We start from the raw sequence: 15,913 nt of genomic DNA on the forward strand, positions 1-15,913 counted from the left end.
GCACTTCAAAAACACCTTTCTTAAATGCTGTAAATGATCATGATGGCTGCTGGAATAAACTGTTATGTCATCAAGGTATATTAGCACAAATTTATCCTTTTCTCCCACAAAATCTATATCCATAGCACGCTGAAAGGTGGCTCCAGCATTCATCAGCCCAAATAGCATTTTAGCATACATGAACGTGCCCCAAGGCGTGGTAAATGTTGTCTTCTCTTGATCATCTAGATGCACAACGATTTGATTAAAGCCTGAAAATCCGTCTATAAAAGACATTACTTTGGCACCTGAGACTTGTTGCAACAAATGCTCCATTTTTGGCAGAGGATAATTATCCTTTTTGGAGCATTTATTTAGATTCCTGAAATCAACACACAGTCTGATTTCTCCATTCTTCTTCCTCACAACAACCAGATTTGCCACCCATTTAGAATATCTGAGAGGCACTATTATTTTAGCAGCCATCAACTTTTTAATTTCTTTCTCCACCAGAGGAAGGAGCATAGGATTCATTGGTCTCAACTTTTGTTTGAAAGGAATAGTGTCTTTTTCAAGCGGAATTTTATGATGAATTACATTTTTGTCATATGTTTCAGATCTCTGTATTCCCAAGCGAACACATCAGCAAATTTCCTCATTAACTTGCAGTATTCGGCATTCTGATCAGCTGATAGATTAGTAGACAAATTTATAAATTTGGACTGACCTGGGCTTCCTATATTATGCTTACACACAGCAGATTGATCTTCTTTATGGGCAGCTTTGTAAGGCACATCATTGTGGTCAAACAATCTTTCAAGAGGAATCAGACCCTTAGGAATATGGTTGTTAGGGAGCTGGACTATGCTGTTCTTGCCAATCTTATCTCTAAGCTGGGACTTGGGAGCTTCTAGCAAAGTATCATTATTTTGGTCAATTTTCATTTCAAAGAACTCATCAATGACTTGAAGAAACCTATTTAACTCATCATCATCATCAAAAACCTTCCAATGGTGGACATTATCAGGCAAGGAGGGTCTATACTTCATTTGTATCTCATAAACTAGTTTGGGAGGCGATGGATGTATAAACAGACTAGCTGAGACAACAAGGGAGTCGGCAAGCTGATTTTGGGCTCTAGGAATATATGAAATGTAGAAAAATTCAAAGAATTCTTTGATTCTCCATACCTCATCTCTGTATGCTCTCAACCTCGGGTGCTTTGCTTGGAACGTTCTATTTACTTGCTGAATTATCAGATCAACATCTCCAAATACCTTCAGCTTCTTTATTCCTCTGTCTTTGGCTGCATGAAGGCCCAATAGCAGTGCCTCATACTCTGCTATGTTATTTGTCACCTGAAATACCAGCTTCAGAGACAATTCAACTCTTTCTTGCCGTGGAGATATTAACACCACCCCTGCTCCTGCAGTCTCTTTAGTACAAGCTCCATCGAAGAACATCTCCCAAATCTGTCCTCCTCTATCATGCTCAGCCTAGTCTGTTGGTTTCCTGATTTGCACCACAGCCTTCTGAGATTCTTCTATTTGGAGAATGCATGCTCCAAAATCAGTGTCCACTGCATAAATGGGATGGTTTGTAGGATTCTTCTCATCACTAATGATATATGCCAGCTGTGCTTCTCTATATAATCTCTTGCTTTCTCCTCCAAACACCGGGACAGTTGCATAAGATAGATCATTTTGTAATGTCCCACCTAGTCTTTTGATCCATCCTCTAGACAACAACATACCAAATTGCGGAGGGACATCAGCCACCACTATATCCATCATCATACTCTTCATAGGCAGCTGGGTTAAGGTAATGGCCAGATCCTTAATTAAGCCAAGGCATTTCACCTTCCTTGAATCAAAAGAAAACAAATCATGATAGGGTCTAGTGATATCAAGGCCTAACTCTTCCATGACTATTTTAGGTATTAGATTGTGGCTGGCACCTGTGTCTAGCAGGCAATTGTGGAGGATTTTATCATGGATAGTTAATGAAACATAGAAATAGGGGAACTATTATCAGCAGGTTCAACCATGGGACCGAGCACAATAGCAGGCTTATCATCTTGCAAATTGAAAGAGTCAATGGAGGTTTGTTTAGACTGTAGCTCAAGGGCTTCAAGGATGGGTTTTCTAAACAGCTTACTCTTGACCAACCCAGCCAGAGGCACAACAACTTTCAATTTCTGAACTTCTGACTCAAAACTGAAAGAAGAGAATGATTTATCAGTAGTTTTTACCTCTTGAACTGGGGCTTTGAGGGTGACCGGATCAGCTGCTAGTCTTCTTAGCCTGGTATTCTGTGGAGCTGTTTGGGCAGCATCTTCTTGTCCAACACTCTCTTTGGCATTCTTTACATTGGATCTTAGATTATATTTGCGTTGCTGCTCACCTGATTGCAGAACAGCACCACTGTCCCACCCTTGCTTGTTTTGCTCTTGCAGCAATGACTCTTCATATTCAACCAATGTTAAAAATACAGCGCTGCCTTTGTCTTCCATGCAGTGAATTTCATCCTCCTCTTCTTCAAATTGTTCCCCTTCCATGACTGCATTTTGAAAAGGAGCTCTAACCTTATGATCTTCTTTGGCTTGTTCACCTCTTTGCATGATTTGTAGTTGATCATTTGCTTTTCTGAATGGGTTTGGATTTCTTGGAGCAAATGTGTTTTGCTGCCTTGTTTTGCCTAAAGCCTGCTCTACTTTTAGTTTTGAAACTTCAGCAGCCAATGACTCTATCATCTTCGTCATTTTGTCTAATTTAGGCTCTGAAGTTGAAACATGGGAAGAAGAAGCCTCCCCTCTAAGCTTGACTTTTCAACTTCTCTGCTGCCATAATATTGGATTCCACCTCCAGGGTTGCTTCTTGCATATCATTCAAAGTAGCACATCTTCTTTCTCTCAACAGTAAGCAGAAATCAGGGTCAAAAGCATTAGCGTATGTGAGTTTGGCTGTGGTGGGGGTAGGCTTTACCTCATCTGGTATCTTACTATACATCTTATTAAATCTCTTATTGAAGTCATGCAAAGACTCACCCTTTTCTCTTTTCAAGTTTCCAAACTCAGTATGATAATATAATAAGTCCTTCTTATCTCCCCATTGCTTCAAAAATGCCTCATCTAATGCTTCAATATCTGTTATAGATCTTTGGGGTAATTCTCTAAACCACTTCCTAGCCTCTCCATCAAGGCTCTGGACAAAAACTCTCATCCATACATCATTCTCACTTATATCTAAATTATCAGCATAACTGTAAAAAGCTTCAAGATGTTCTTCTGCTGTCACTCCCTCTGTTCCAGTAAATTTGGGCATATATTTTTGATATTCTCCTGTAGGCATGGCATTTAAAGGTGTGGGCAAGACCAAAGGTCCATATCTAGCAGCAACAATCCTTTCAATCCTAGTAGGTGCTTGCTGTCCTACCATGTTTGGAATATGTGGAAAAACACTAGCAGATGGAGCAGTAGGGAATAATGTAATGGATGGCAGAGATATTGGGATATTTTGGACAGTATGGGAAACTTTCTTTGGACTGAGATTCAAAGGGGAACTAACTGCACAAGGGGCTGAACTAGTCTCTGAAGGAATTTCTATATTAACAGTGTTGAGCTCTAAGCTTTCAAGCTGTGATTCTTCAGCTATGAACTCATTTTTCAGAGATAAATCAGAGTTTTTAGGCTTACCTGATCCTGATGCCCCTTTCTGTGATGATTTCTTCGATTTAACAATTTTCTCAGGGTCATGCAATGGTTCAGCTGGAGACTTCTGCGGATTTCTTCTAGTATGCCTCACAAACTGAGCCAGAACTTCAACGTGGAGTCACCAAAGGATGGTCTTCCACCAATGGAGTTGCCAGATAGAAGATTACAACCAATACTGTGTTCAAACCTTGTCTGTCATCAAAGCTTGAAACTATGTCGTTCTTCCCAGGGAAGCTTGAGCTCTGATTCTCTTCTCTCCCCGGCAACGACGCCAATTAATGTTATCACCCCAAGAAACTCACCTAGGTTGTATATCAGTGATGCTCAGGAACATTAAAAATTCAACAGTTTTGTTGGATAAAATGATGGATAAATGGAAGATGTGCAGCACCTTTAAGCCAGATAACCACTCCTACTATGATTTACCCCAGACATGGGTGAAGACCCCCAAACTACAAGGCTTTCAACCACCAACTACTCACAGCTTAAAGTAAAAGTGATCATCGAGAAGACTGATTGCACCAGCAGATGCACAAGGCTCTGTGATGGCCAGCTGCAACCAGTTAGAAGGTCTGCAAGACTACTATTCCCTATACAGAGAGGATGATAGCTCTCTGGTATTAGAACAACATCAACCTGTAAGCAATTTTCAATGAACCACTAAATTTTAACATAGAGGTGGGATGACAGCCCCTCAAATGCCAAATATTCACAGCACATCAACTAAATGCAAAGCAGGCAGAGCCTAGAACAGAGAAGAAGTGAAACGCGAGCAGGTGATAGCAAAAGAAGCTTGTATGAGTGGAAATCAAGACTAGAAGCTACAGGTCTCATAGTATTAACAATCTCCAGAAGTTAAAAGGCTACAATAAGCTCTCATTCATCAAACACTCATCAAATCTGATTACATCTGTTTTTTCAGTATATATGGTGTCGCATTGCAATCTCTCTGTTAGCTATGCGTGAAGGAGCCCATAAATGGCCACCAACCACATTTACATTCAGAAATGGGGCTGCTGATACAAATCTGGCTGTTCTGTAAATGGATTTGACCCCTCTGTTGCTCTGCAGTCCTCCATTGAGCAGGTGGCGTGAAAGACCAATGGAACCATAACCATTGAATGCTCTGAACTCCCTAGTGGTGTCTTGTTTCCTCCTCAGCCATATTGTTGATTCAATGCTGCTGTTGAATCATTAAACGGCTCTATCATAATTGTTTTGGCTTTAAAACAGTGAAACACTGCCCAAACTATTCATTCCCACCCATCACTGCTTCCATGTTGACTTTTAAAAGGTTCAGGCATGGTTTATTCACTATTGGGTCGCCTTTCGGGTCGCAATTCATGTTTAAATAGGCCCTCCTTTTTTTTTTAATATTTGACAAATACATGCAAAACTGCCGCAAAACCATGAAAAATGGCTTTGGCGGATTTGAAATATATATATATTTTGCTTTTAGAACCCTTTCGGATCCGAGAACCCATCGCAATCGCACCCGCCAGGCATCCTTTATATTTCTTTATATTTCACAATACACAGAAAATGCGCCCCAAACCATCGAAAATGGCTTAAGCGCGGACTTGAGATTTTATAAGGAATGATTCATAAAATATCGGGTCCGAATTCCATCGTAATTGGCGCTTGCCCAAGGCTTCCCTTTGTACTTTCTTTATACAAAGAAAATACACAAAATATGTTGAAAACGCGAAGGGCGCAGACTTGAAAAAATATGAAATGGAGCGCTGTGTGGTCGTCGGGTCCGGCCCATCGGGTCGGAGGTATGTCTTATTTAAAAGCCCCTCCCCCTTTAAAAACGCCGATAGCGATATTGTTACGGACCCGCGCATTTATCAAAAGGAATTCAATACCGCCGTCGGGTTCGGCCCATCGACGATCGCTCATATATGCAAAAGGCCATGCTCCATTGGAAACTCCGATAGCGATACACCGATGCGATATCGGCGATCACTCATATATGCAAAAGGCCATGCTCCATTGGAAACGCCGATAGCAATACGCCAATGCGATATCAGTGATCGCTCATCGCACAATAACAAAGCCCCTTTGGTAAGTCCTCCATTGCGATACGCCGATAGCGATATCGGCGATCGCTAATTGGCGATATATCATGTCGCTGCAACTGCCATCCCCCGACCTGCGATATGCCGACGCGATCTGGACCGTTGATTGGCCAGATCCAACAGCTGAGATTAATGTGGATCCATAAGCCTGCGCTTTTGATTTTTATATGTTTTTTTGGGTATTTTCACCTCCCGATAGTGTAATTCTGCCCTCCAAAGGGCTTTTCTCTTGCAATTTTTTTTTTGGATCGGTGGGCAGCTTTTAGCCATAATTTGAGGATTTGAACAGCAACCATGGATCCTTTGGCATAATTATAAGCGTAATTGCAGCCTTTGAGAGTGTTTGAGTCCATTCTTGATTCTTTTGCATAGCAAAGCTAACAACTCCCATTAAATTATCATTTTGACTTTTTGACTACTGTCTCTAAGTCAAAATTAGCCGTTGATGAAGATAGCCATTGGAGGCTCTGCTCAGACTATTTAGCATGCAAAGCTGGATCTGTTTCTTCAACTTGTCTTGACGATGAGCCACACTGGTTGGCTAGAAATGCGTCGACAAATGTCTCTCTTTATGTGATTTACGCCGAAGTTCTACTTATAAAAATATTATTTATTTAAAAATTAGAAAAATAATTCACCAGTATAAAAAAAATAAATATAACTCGAGTTATAATTAGTATTTAAAAAAAAATTATATTAATTTATGTTATTAAAAATAAATTTAAATAGATTGATAAAAATAATTAATTTATATATATGAAGAGATATATTAGATACATTAATTTATATGAGAGTTATAATTAAAGTGTAATAGAAATTTGTATTAAATAATAATATAAAAAAAGAATTTAATTAAACCATTTTTATTTTTATTTTTTCCTATATTGAAGATTTTTTTTATCATTAAAATTATTATTTTTAATTAGTAATAATTTTATTCAAATTTCAATAAAAATATAAATGATTACCATTATTATTGTTTTATTATAATATTTCACTTAATAATAATATTATATTTATTTGATAGTATAACTTGTAATTCTCTTTATTTAAGAGTTTTTAGTAATGTAATAGTAAACATTTACGTAGAATACTCAGAGATTTGTAAAAAATGTCTCAATCAAAAAAGCCATATCTTCAACTAGCTCCAAGTCCTCACATTCGGAGATTATTGTTTTTTTCCAAAGTTTCTTTTCTCCTTCACTTTTTCATGATATTGATTGAGGTGTGTTTATATGATTAACTGTCTTAAGCACTTATGGTTTGCTTTCTTTTTTCAAAGAGTTTTAATTACTTATGCATCTTTCAAGATGATCCTAGGTATTGGTAAATATTTAATCTTCATTGTTAGTGCTTCAAGAGTGGATCTGATGATCCTAGGTAATTATAAATATTTAATCTTGATTGTTGGTGCTACAAGAGTGGATTATAAGAGGAAGTCGAACCTGTCTGCTGAAGATTGAAACTGCGTAATGTGCAGTTTTAGTCAGCAAAGGCATACATGCCCACAGACTAACCCTAACCACAGAAGACCGCTGCTCATGTGAGCGGAGGTTAAGTTAACCACCGGCTTGGAAACCGTGCGGAGATTGTAACCCATCAGAACAGCTCTAAACAGCCTAACCACGCAGAGGATAACCATCTTCCCTATGGAGTTTTTTAAATATGTTGTTTGACTTTGCATCATATATGTTGTTTGACTTTGTACCTAAATTTATCTTTAACGCGTTTTTCAATTTTTTTCTTTTTATGAAAAATTCTAACATTGCAATCTACACTTTTTATCACTAAAGTATTATTTTTCTGGTTAAGTAAATTTCTTGCATTTTAAAATGCTTTTGAAAGTATTGATGTACTCATTAAACCATTTTTAAACATTCAAGGAAGAAAACATTTAGAATTCTCCCAATAGTTCATCTAGCTCATCTAGCATTTTAGGAGTATCACTTTTTGAATTGACTCAATAATTCATTGGGACTTTCTTAAAGTTTCATGTTTTGAATTTCTTTTGTTTAATACATTCATTGGGCCATGTTTGAAAAATAAATTCATATTATCTTTCGAATTTCTCCAAAAATATATTAGGTTTTTTTTTAATGTTCCTAATATTGGTTCAACAAAAATGTTTCAAAGGTTATTTTTTGAAAACCAATAACAATGCATGTTGTTCATTTCAAATATCTTCTTTTGAAATTCCTTGATTGTTAAGAAATCAATAGGGCAACAATTAGGGTGATTTCTCTTTAATTGATAATTGCTTGTGAAGTTATGTTGGCTTCTTCCTACTTTTATTATGTTTTTTTCATCAAACAATTACCAAAACTGTAAACCATGAAGATCACAAAAAAGACAATGAACACAAGATGTAGGCTCCAAGCTAGGGAAAAACCTCTTCCAAGGGGAAAACCCAGTGAAAATATTATCTACCAAGACCTCCCACAAAACCCAAGTCAACCTTCCTTCCAAGCTCTTTCAATTAGTCAAAGTCATCTCAAGTACAATAATGACTTATGACAAATATTCTCTTGACTTAGAGAAGCCTAGAAGCTGAAGAACATGCTTGACCTAATTAATAAATTGACTTGAGCATGAAATCCATGCTTGAAATTTTTTTTTTTTTTTTTACATGAAATACATAATGATACAAGTTTTGAAGACCGAACCTAGTTTCATTCCAACACTCGCTCTTAATTAGGGAGGTATTCATCTTTACACAACTAGTACAAGGATACTCTCAAATTAAAATGTTCTCATAAGAAGAGTCAAATTGATAAGCTTTTCAAACATAAACATCATGACCATAATGATCAATATGCACAATAGCAAGGCCTTGATTAACAATATCTAACTCTCCACTAGATTAGAAAACAATGCTCAAAGGCATACATATGGGCACTAACACCATAGACTCTTCAAGGCACATACCCCATTTGGATGTTCACCAGGTATGTCCTTTCAGGACTATTGTTATCTTGAATCCCCAATCCTCAAAGAATATTGGTCGCCTTTGAATACTCTCATCTTGGATACCACTTCATATCCTCAAAGAGTATCGGTCCACAAGACTACTTCCTATATTGGATTCCCAATCCTTAAGGAGTACCAGTCCCAAATGCGTATTAAATCCTCCATTCTCCCTCCCAATGACTTCACTTATGGTTGTTAGTCCTGGCCTAGTGAATGACACATGGAGAATATGGTGTCCCACATTACTTCCTCTCAATTAGGGAGGTAACCCTCATTCTCTCTCAAATAGGGAGTAGATCCTAACTCTCTTTCAATCAGGGAGACACAACCATGAGCTTCATCTTTTATCTCATTAATTAACTACTTGCTCTTATGTGCATATCTTAGTAGTAGCTTCAAGGGCTCCTTTTCTCGTATCATCATATCATACCTAACCTTTCACTTTCCTAGATGTTATGGAGCCAAACTCTTTCACAATATATCTTTATGACATGCTTCTTGTCATCAAACTTTTCCATAACTTTCCTTTAATCATCATTTATATTATGTTCATCATCAACATTATCTTGTCAAGATAATCAATGTGGAGTTAATCATAGCTATTTTTGTCCATATGGAAAGTGAATATCAAATTCAATATGACCAACGAGCTATCTTGTGACTTGGTACCTTTTTTGCCTTTAAACTTTTCTGCCATATATTCTTCTAAGCCAATACCATTGTTTTCCACTCAATTGATGTGATCTTATAATTGAGTTAAACCAAACAATTGTAGATACATCATATTATCTCAACTACTATATTTTCCAAATTATACTACTGAAATATGTTCTTCTAGGTAGCCAAATCATATCTCAAAATCTTCAATGTCAGAGTTACCAAGTCATGATAGCCTCTTGTCAAGATGTCAAGTCCGGCTACTTGATTCCTTCTGAGGTCAACATCCCTTTTCATGGTATATCTTCATACTAGAATCCTTCTTCATTCTACTTTCCTTTCAAAAATCAATTAATATGTTCATGGAATGAACCAACAAGCTTTAATATCGTATCCATAGGAGTTTTTGCAGCTCCCTTTGATGTTTTCATTACCATATATCTTTCTTAAAGAGGCCATATCTGATTTTAATCAATGCTATGCTCATTTATCATGCTTCTATGTATCGAGTAACCAAATGGAAGAGTTTTGTCTTATCCAAACTTAACCAAGACATACCACGCTCATGCTACCAAGCATATTTCTACAACCATCTCTTCCTACAATATTTATGAAAAACATGAATTCTACTTTCTAATGAAGAGATCTAAATATATGCATTCATCTTCCTTCATATAACCATGTAGTCAACATCGAGCTACTTCTTTCTTGAAGATTAGATTTTTTCTCCTACAAGAGAAATGCACCAATTATGCCTTCTTGCTGCAACTCAACTGTCCTCATACATTTAAAACTTGTAGACTACTTTTGATATTGCTTCCATGATATTCTAATGGATTATACTCTTGCCATGCCAACAATGTTTTTTTCATATACTGAAGAACTTTCTCGTAGTGATGGTTTTGTTACTGTCAAGGATCCTTGTGATCCTTTCTTGCTAGAAGACTACTTTTTATAACAACTTGATGCCAAAAAGTAGTTGCATTAACTATGGAGTGCTAGATGGTTTGGATCCTTCTATCCTTGCTAGAGACTGCTACCAATGAGATGCAATTGATGATCTAGACTTTAATCCTTCCAATGCTTCTTTCCATGATGCCATACTTTTTTCAAAAACCAAAACTCTTCAAATGTAGCCACATATGCTACTCTAATTGTCATTTTTAATAAAAGAGGAAAATCCAAGTAAACCTGGTAGTGGTGGAGTTCTTCAATAATAGAGATCCTTAGGATCTTCACTCTTCAACTTCTTTTCAGGTTCTTCATTTTCTTTAGCTACATGGGCTCCACTCCTTTCCTTCCTTTTATTATTCTTCTTGTTTTGAGGATCCTTTGGAAAATATATTTTAAAGTGTCCATATTCAATAAATCCACAAAATTGTACTTTGGACATGTCTTGTCCTTTTCGTGTTTAATTGTTATTGTTCTTTTGATGAGGTTCAAACTTTCCAAACTTCCCCTTCTTCTTCTTTAGCAACAAAAGCTTGAGACTTTTCATTGGGTTTGGTATCATCATTTTCCTCCAATCTACTCTCTTCTAGAATACACAAAGACCACAACTCATCGAAGTTTGGAGTTTCCTTTCTTGAATAGATGCTTGTCACAAAACTACTCCATTCTGGAGGTAATGCATTGAGTATACAAGTTGTTACTTTAGAACCAGAAACAACTTCTCCAAGCCCTTGTAATTGATCCTCAACTGAGAGACTGTAATAAGGTATGATGTTAAGTATTCATCCTTTGACAATCTTCTTTTGTAAAGTCTATTCCTCAAAGATATATTATTACCTATCGTACTCACAGCGTATAGTTTTACCAACTTTTCATAGTTTGCTTTAGATGTACCCAAATATGCAACAAATGGAATAATATGGTCTTTAATGGATTCAATGAGAATCCTTTGATCCCTAACTTCTCCTTTAGTGTACTTGGCCCATTCTTGAGTCTTATTAAAACATAATGTTATTATAAACATAATGTTACCTTTATTAAAACTAACAATATATACATATTGCTTAAGTAACTTTTGATTTTGTCTACCTTTTTATATTTCTTTTAAATTGATTATATTGACAATATTATCGTAAACACAATCATAAGGATTAGGTATCCCCATATCTCATAAGTGAATAGACATTCACCATGTTGTTTTAGGCTTATGAGGTTTACTAGGTTGACAAGTAATTTTAGAACATAAGTTCACTAGGTTGTCCTATATTTATTAGGTATATTAGGTTTACTAAGTTGACCTAGATCTATTAGGCTTACTAAGTTAACTTACATATAAGGTTGACTTGGGTGACCTAAGTTTACTAGATTTACTAAGTTAACCATAATTAGCCATGGTCAACTAGTCAACCATAATCAAGTAAGTTGACATAGATTTACTAGTTTTACTAGGTTAACATAGACTTACTAGTTTTACCTAAATTGATTAGGATTATTAGGTTTACGATGTCAACCTTAATCAACCATGGTCAACTCTAGTCAACTACGGTTACCATGGTTGACCATGATGAACATGAGAAATTATGGTGAACCATAGTAAATGATAATCTATTGTGGTCAACTACAATTAGATGTGGACAACTATGGTCATCCATATTCAAATATATATTAACCATAATAAACCTAAATCAACTATAACTTAAACATATTTAGCTATAATTATCCATGGTCTATTAATCCTCCCTACATAAGTGTGTCAACTACTACAAGCTAATTAAAAAAAACCTCATTAAAAAGTGATTAAAATAATACAACCTTATCAAAAAAAATAATGAAAATACCTCTTTAAAAATCATTTTCCACCTTTCATATATCTCAATAATATTAAAAAAACCTCATCAAAAAGTCGTTGAAATAATACAACCTAATTAAAAATATAATTGAAATATCTCCATAAAAATCACTTTCCACTCTCTCAATAATATTAAAAAGTGACATGACATTTAAACATAGAAATGACACTAGAATATATTTCAACTACTTTATAAATATGATTGTGCTCATTTAATAAGCTTTGATTTGATTTGTTATATTTATTTTAAATTTAATAATATAAAAAATATTACCACAATCAAAAGGATTAGGTATGTATGCACAAGTGAATGGACTTTCACGAATCAATCGGTCTTAGGATAACGATGTCAGAGACATGAGCAGCAGCCAAGTCAATGGCCGTAGCCCCACAAGTACCCACCTCTGTGGATCGGTCCCGATCGAGTCGTTCCCTCCCTGTGGATTACTACCCTTCGATTAACTCTATTTGTTGCTATAGGAACTCTGCTTCTGTCTCGTTCAGCTTTACGAATCATGAAGAGCCAAGTTCTAGCTCTAAGGACGTAGAGACGGTGACATAAAAAAATTGGAGGATTTTTAATGTGAATACATTGAAAACAGTCTATATCCACTTATCTTAGTGCCTTGGCTCTATCAACTGATAGAAAATTTGACGACTTCTTACAAAAGCTTTTCTGGTCGTCCTTATTCTAAATGTTTTGGGTGATTCTCCAGTATTCTAGTATAACAGGCCAAGTTTGAGGTTCATCCTCTTTTTCCTGGTTCCAACACTTAGTCATAGAGATTAGCAAAGCCCTTGGTTACAACCCTTGATCACAGGGTGCTTAAGATGTAGCACCCGAAGCTAAAGGGCCTTGTAAAAAATCAATTTTGTAAATGACTTAGTGTTAAAGATTCCTGGGACTTCTTTCGTTACGCCGATATAACAAAGCATGACCACGTTGTGTGGGAATATAATGTAAAGGTACGGTGCATAAACATTTTTTTTCAAAAGGTTGGACTGATAGGAGCTCATATATGTTAAAGTATTATAGAGGTCAAATAAAATGCTTGATTGGATAAGCACCAACCTTTGATAAGTTGGTTTGAAGGAAGCACCAAAACAAACCATAGATTTGACATTGTTGAAGCGTATATCTAAAACATAAATGTGATCAGTGGGTTGAAGGAAGCACTAAATATTAAAGAATTACATTGGTAAAAACAATGAAGCACTAAATATTAAAGAATTACATTGGTAAAAACAATGATGGTGGGAGAGGTGCCAAAAGTGTTGGATAGCAAACTTTGTAGTTCCAAAAGTCGAGATTTTGAAGGAATCACCTGGTTTGTAGTTCTAAAAATCGAGATTTGAAGGAATCATCTCGTTCATAATAGATATCTGAGAAAGTGATTACAAAAATTCAGAAAGTGTAAATAATTGATGAAGTGATTGTAAAAATTCAAAAAGACTAAATATTTGATGAAGTGATTACAAAATTTCAAAGATAACAATGAGTGATGAGGTGATTACAAAAAATTGAAATAGAAGAGTGGATGGGAAAATAAAAGATTAAAGAGTAGATTTTAGAGGGGATTGGTGCCTCCTCTAGGTTAGTGCCTCTCAATAAGTAGAGGAGATTGGTATCTACAAAATAGCAAGGGGATTGGTGTTTCATATGGGTTGGTTCCTACAAAGAATTATTAAGTAAAATAAGTTTTGTGGTTTTATCCTTGAGGGATTTCCATGTAAATCCCATTCTCCATGATTTTCTTATTAGATTGATGTTTTATGGTGTTTGAATTATTTAATAAATGAAAATAGTAATATATTTATTCACCATGACAACATATTTATTAACCACAACCACCACAACCTTCAAGTCTTTCACTGCAACTGTGAGCCCAATATATGATGCTTTCATCAATAATGGTACATGGAAGTTGGTGGACCATACATTCATAGCCAAACCAATTGGCTAGAAGTGGGTCTAAAAAGACATGTACAAATCAAAAGGCTCCAATTTACAAGCATGAGGAAAGGCTTATACCAAAAGTGTTTGAACAAAAGAAAGGCATTAATTATAAGGAAACTTTTACCCTATAACAAAATAGACCACCATCCACACTCTCTTTTCCTTGGCAGCATAGAATGGATGGAAAGTATATCAAATACTTTCAAAATGGAGACTTGAGAGAGAATGTCTTTAGATCTTACATATAACATTTTTTTTGTAAAGAGACAAGAATAATAGATATGCAAAATTGACAAATCCTTATATAGCTTGAAAACATAACATATACCTAGTATGAGAAATTATGTGAGCATCTTCTATAATTGAATTTTCAGATACTTTAATCTTGATGATGCAATTCTATTTGTTAGGAAAATTGACAAAATTGTTGCATATCTTGAAGCTTATGTAGATGATGTATTGATGACAGTGAACGATGGAAGTTATATTCCATTAAAAAAGAGTTGAAGAATGGTTTTTGGATAACATATTTGGGACATGAGTTATATTCCATAAAAAAATAGTTGAAGAATGGTTTTTGGATAACATATTTGGGACATGTTCACTACTACTAGGGAAATTGAAGTGATTCAACAACCAAAGTACATATTCATCCCCCAAAAAAAGTGCATTTGTGAAGTATTAATTGGTTTGGCATGGTTGAATATAATTTTCTTTCTACTCCAATAGAATAGAATTTGAAGCTCACATCAAAAGAAAGGAATGATATAAGAATGCAACCGAGTACTAAGAACCTTTGGGAAGTCTTATCTACCTTACCACTGCTAGATGAAATATATCATTTGTTGTTGGAACTTTTTTCAAGTTTACGAATAATACCGTTGGAAGGACATTGGTTTTCAACCAAAAAAAGAGTTCTTAAACATTTTAAGGGAAAATAATATTTTGTAATCAAGTTTTCTAAAGTTGATAACTTCATCTTCATTAAATATTTTGATTCAAAGTTTGATGGGAATAAATAAAGTGGAGTTTTAGCATGAGGATATCTTGTGAGTCTTTGGATTAGTAACTATCTCTTGGAGGTCACACAAACAATAAGTCATGGTAGATTCCATAATAGAGCTAGAATACATGGAAACTAAAAGCGAAACAAAGGATATTGTGTGGCTTAGGAAAATACTTAATGATTTATAGAAGAAACAAGTGAATATTATTCCTCTTCTCACTAACAATAATTTTGCAGTCAAGTAGGCCAAGAATCCTATATTCCATGATTGAAGCAAGCACATCGAAACAAAGTTTCATTTGTTTCAATATCATGTAGAGACCAAGACAATTCATTTGAGAAATTGTTCCACAAATGAACAGATTATAAACATCTTCACCAAAGTGCTAGTTTAGAATGATGCTTAAACTCATGAACAACCCTTTAACTTAAAGGTGGAAAGTTGGACACATAACCCTTCAATATTTATGTCATTTTAAATAATTTCTATATAATAAGTAGAGAAAAAAAAAGAGTCATGAGGAATATCAAAAGTCCCTAATAACAAATGAAACAATACACACTCTCGTATTTATGCATAATTTGATTTAATGAAATAAACATCCATAGATTTATTCATCTAGCCTTGCTGATAATTAGTTGCAAATCAAGCTGAAAGAGAAAAGGGAATTGACAGACTTGTTTCAAATTCTATATATTATTTTTCATGACTTCAAACAAAAAAAATGAAAAGAAATACCACTAATACAAATTT

Source organism: Pinus tabuliformis, chromosome 3_1, assembly GCF_031772625.1.
Source record: "Pinus tabuliformis cultivar Carrire ecotype Pingquan chromosome 3_1, CPIR1, whole genome shotgun sequence".
Lineage (NCBI taxonomy): Eukaryota > Viridiplantae > Streptophyta > Pinopsida > Pinales > Pinaceae > Pinus > Pinus tabuliformis.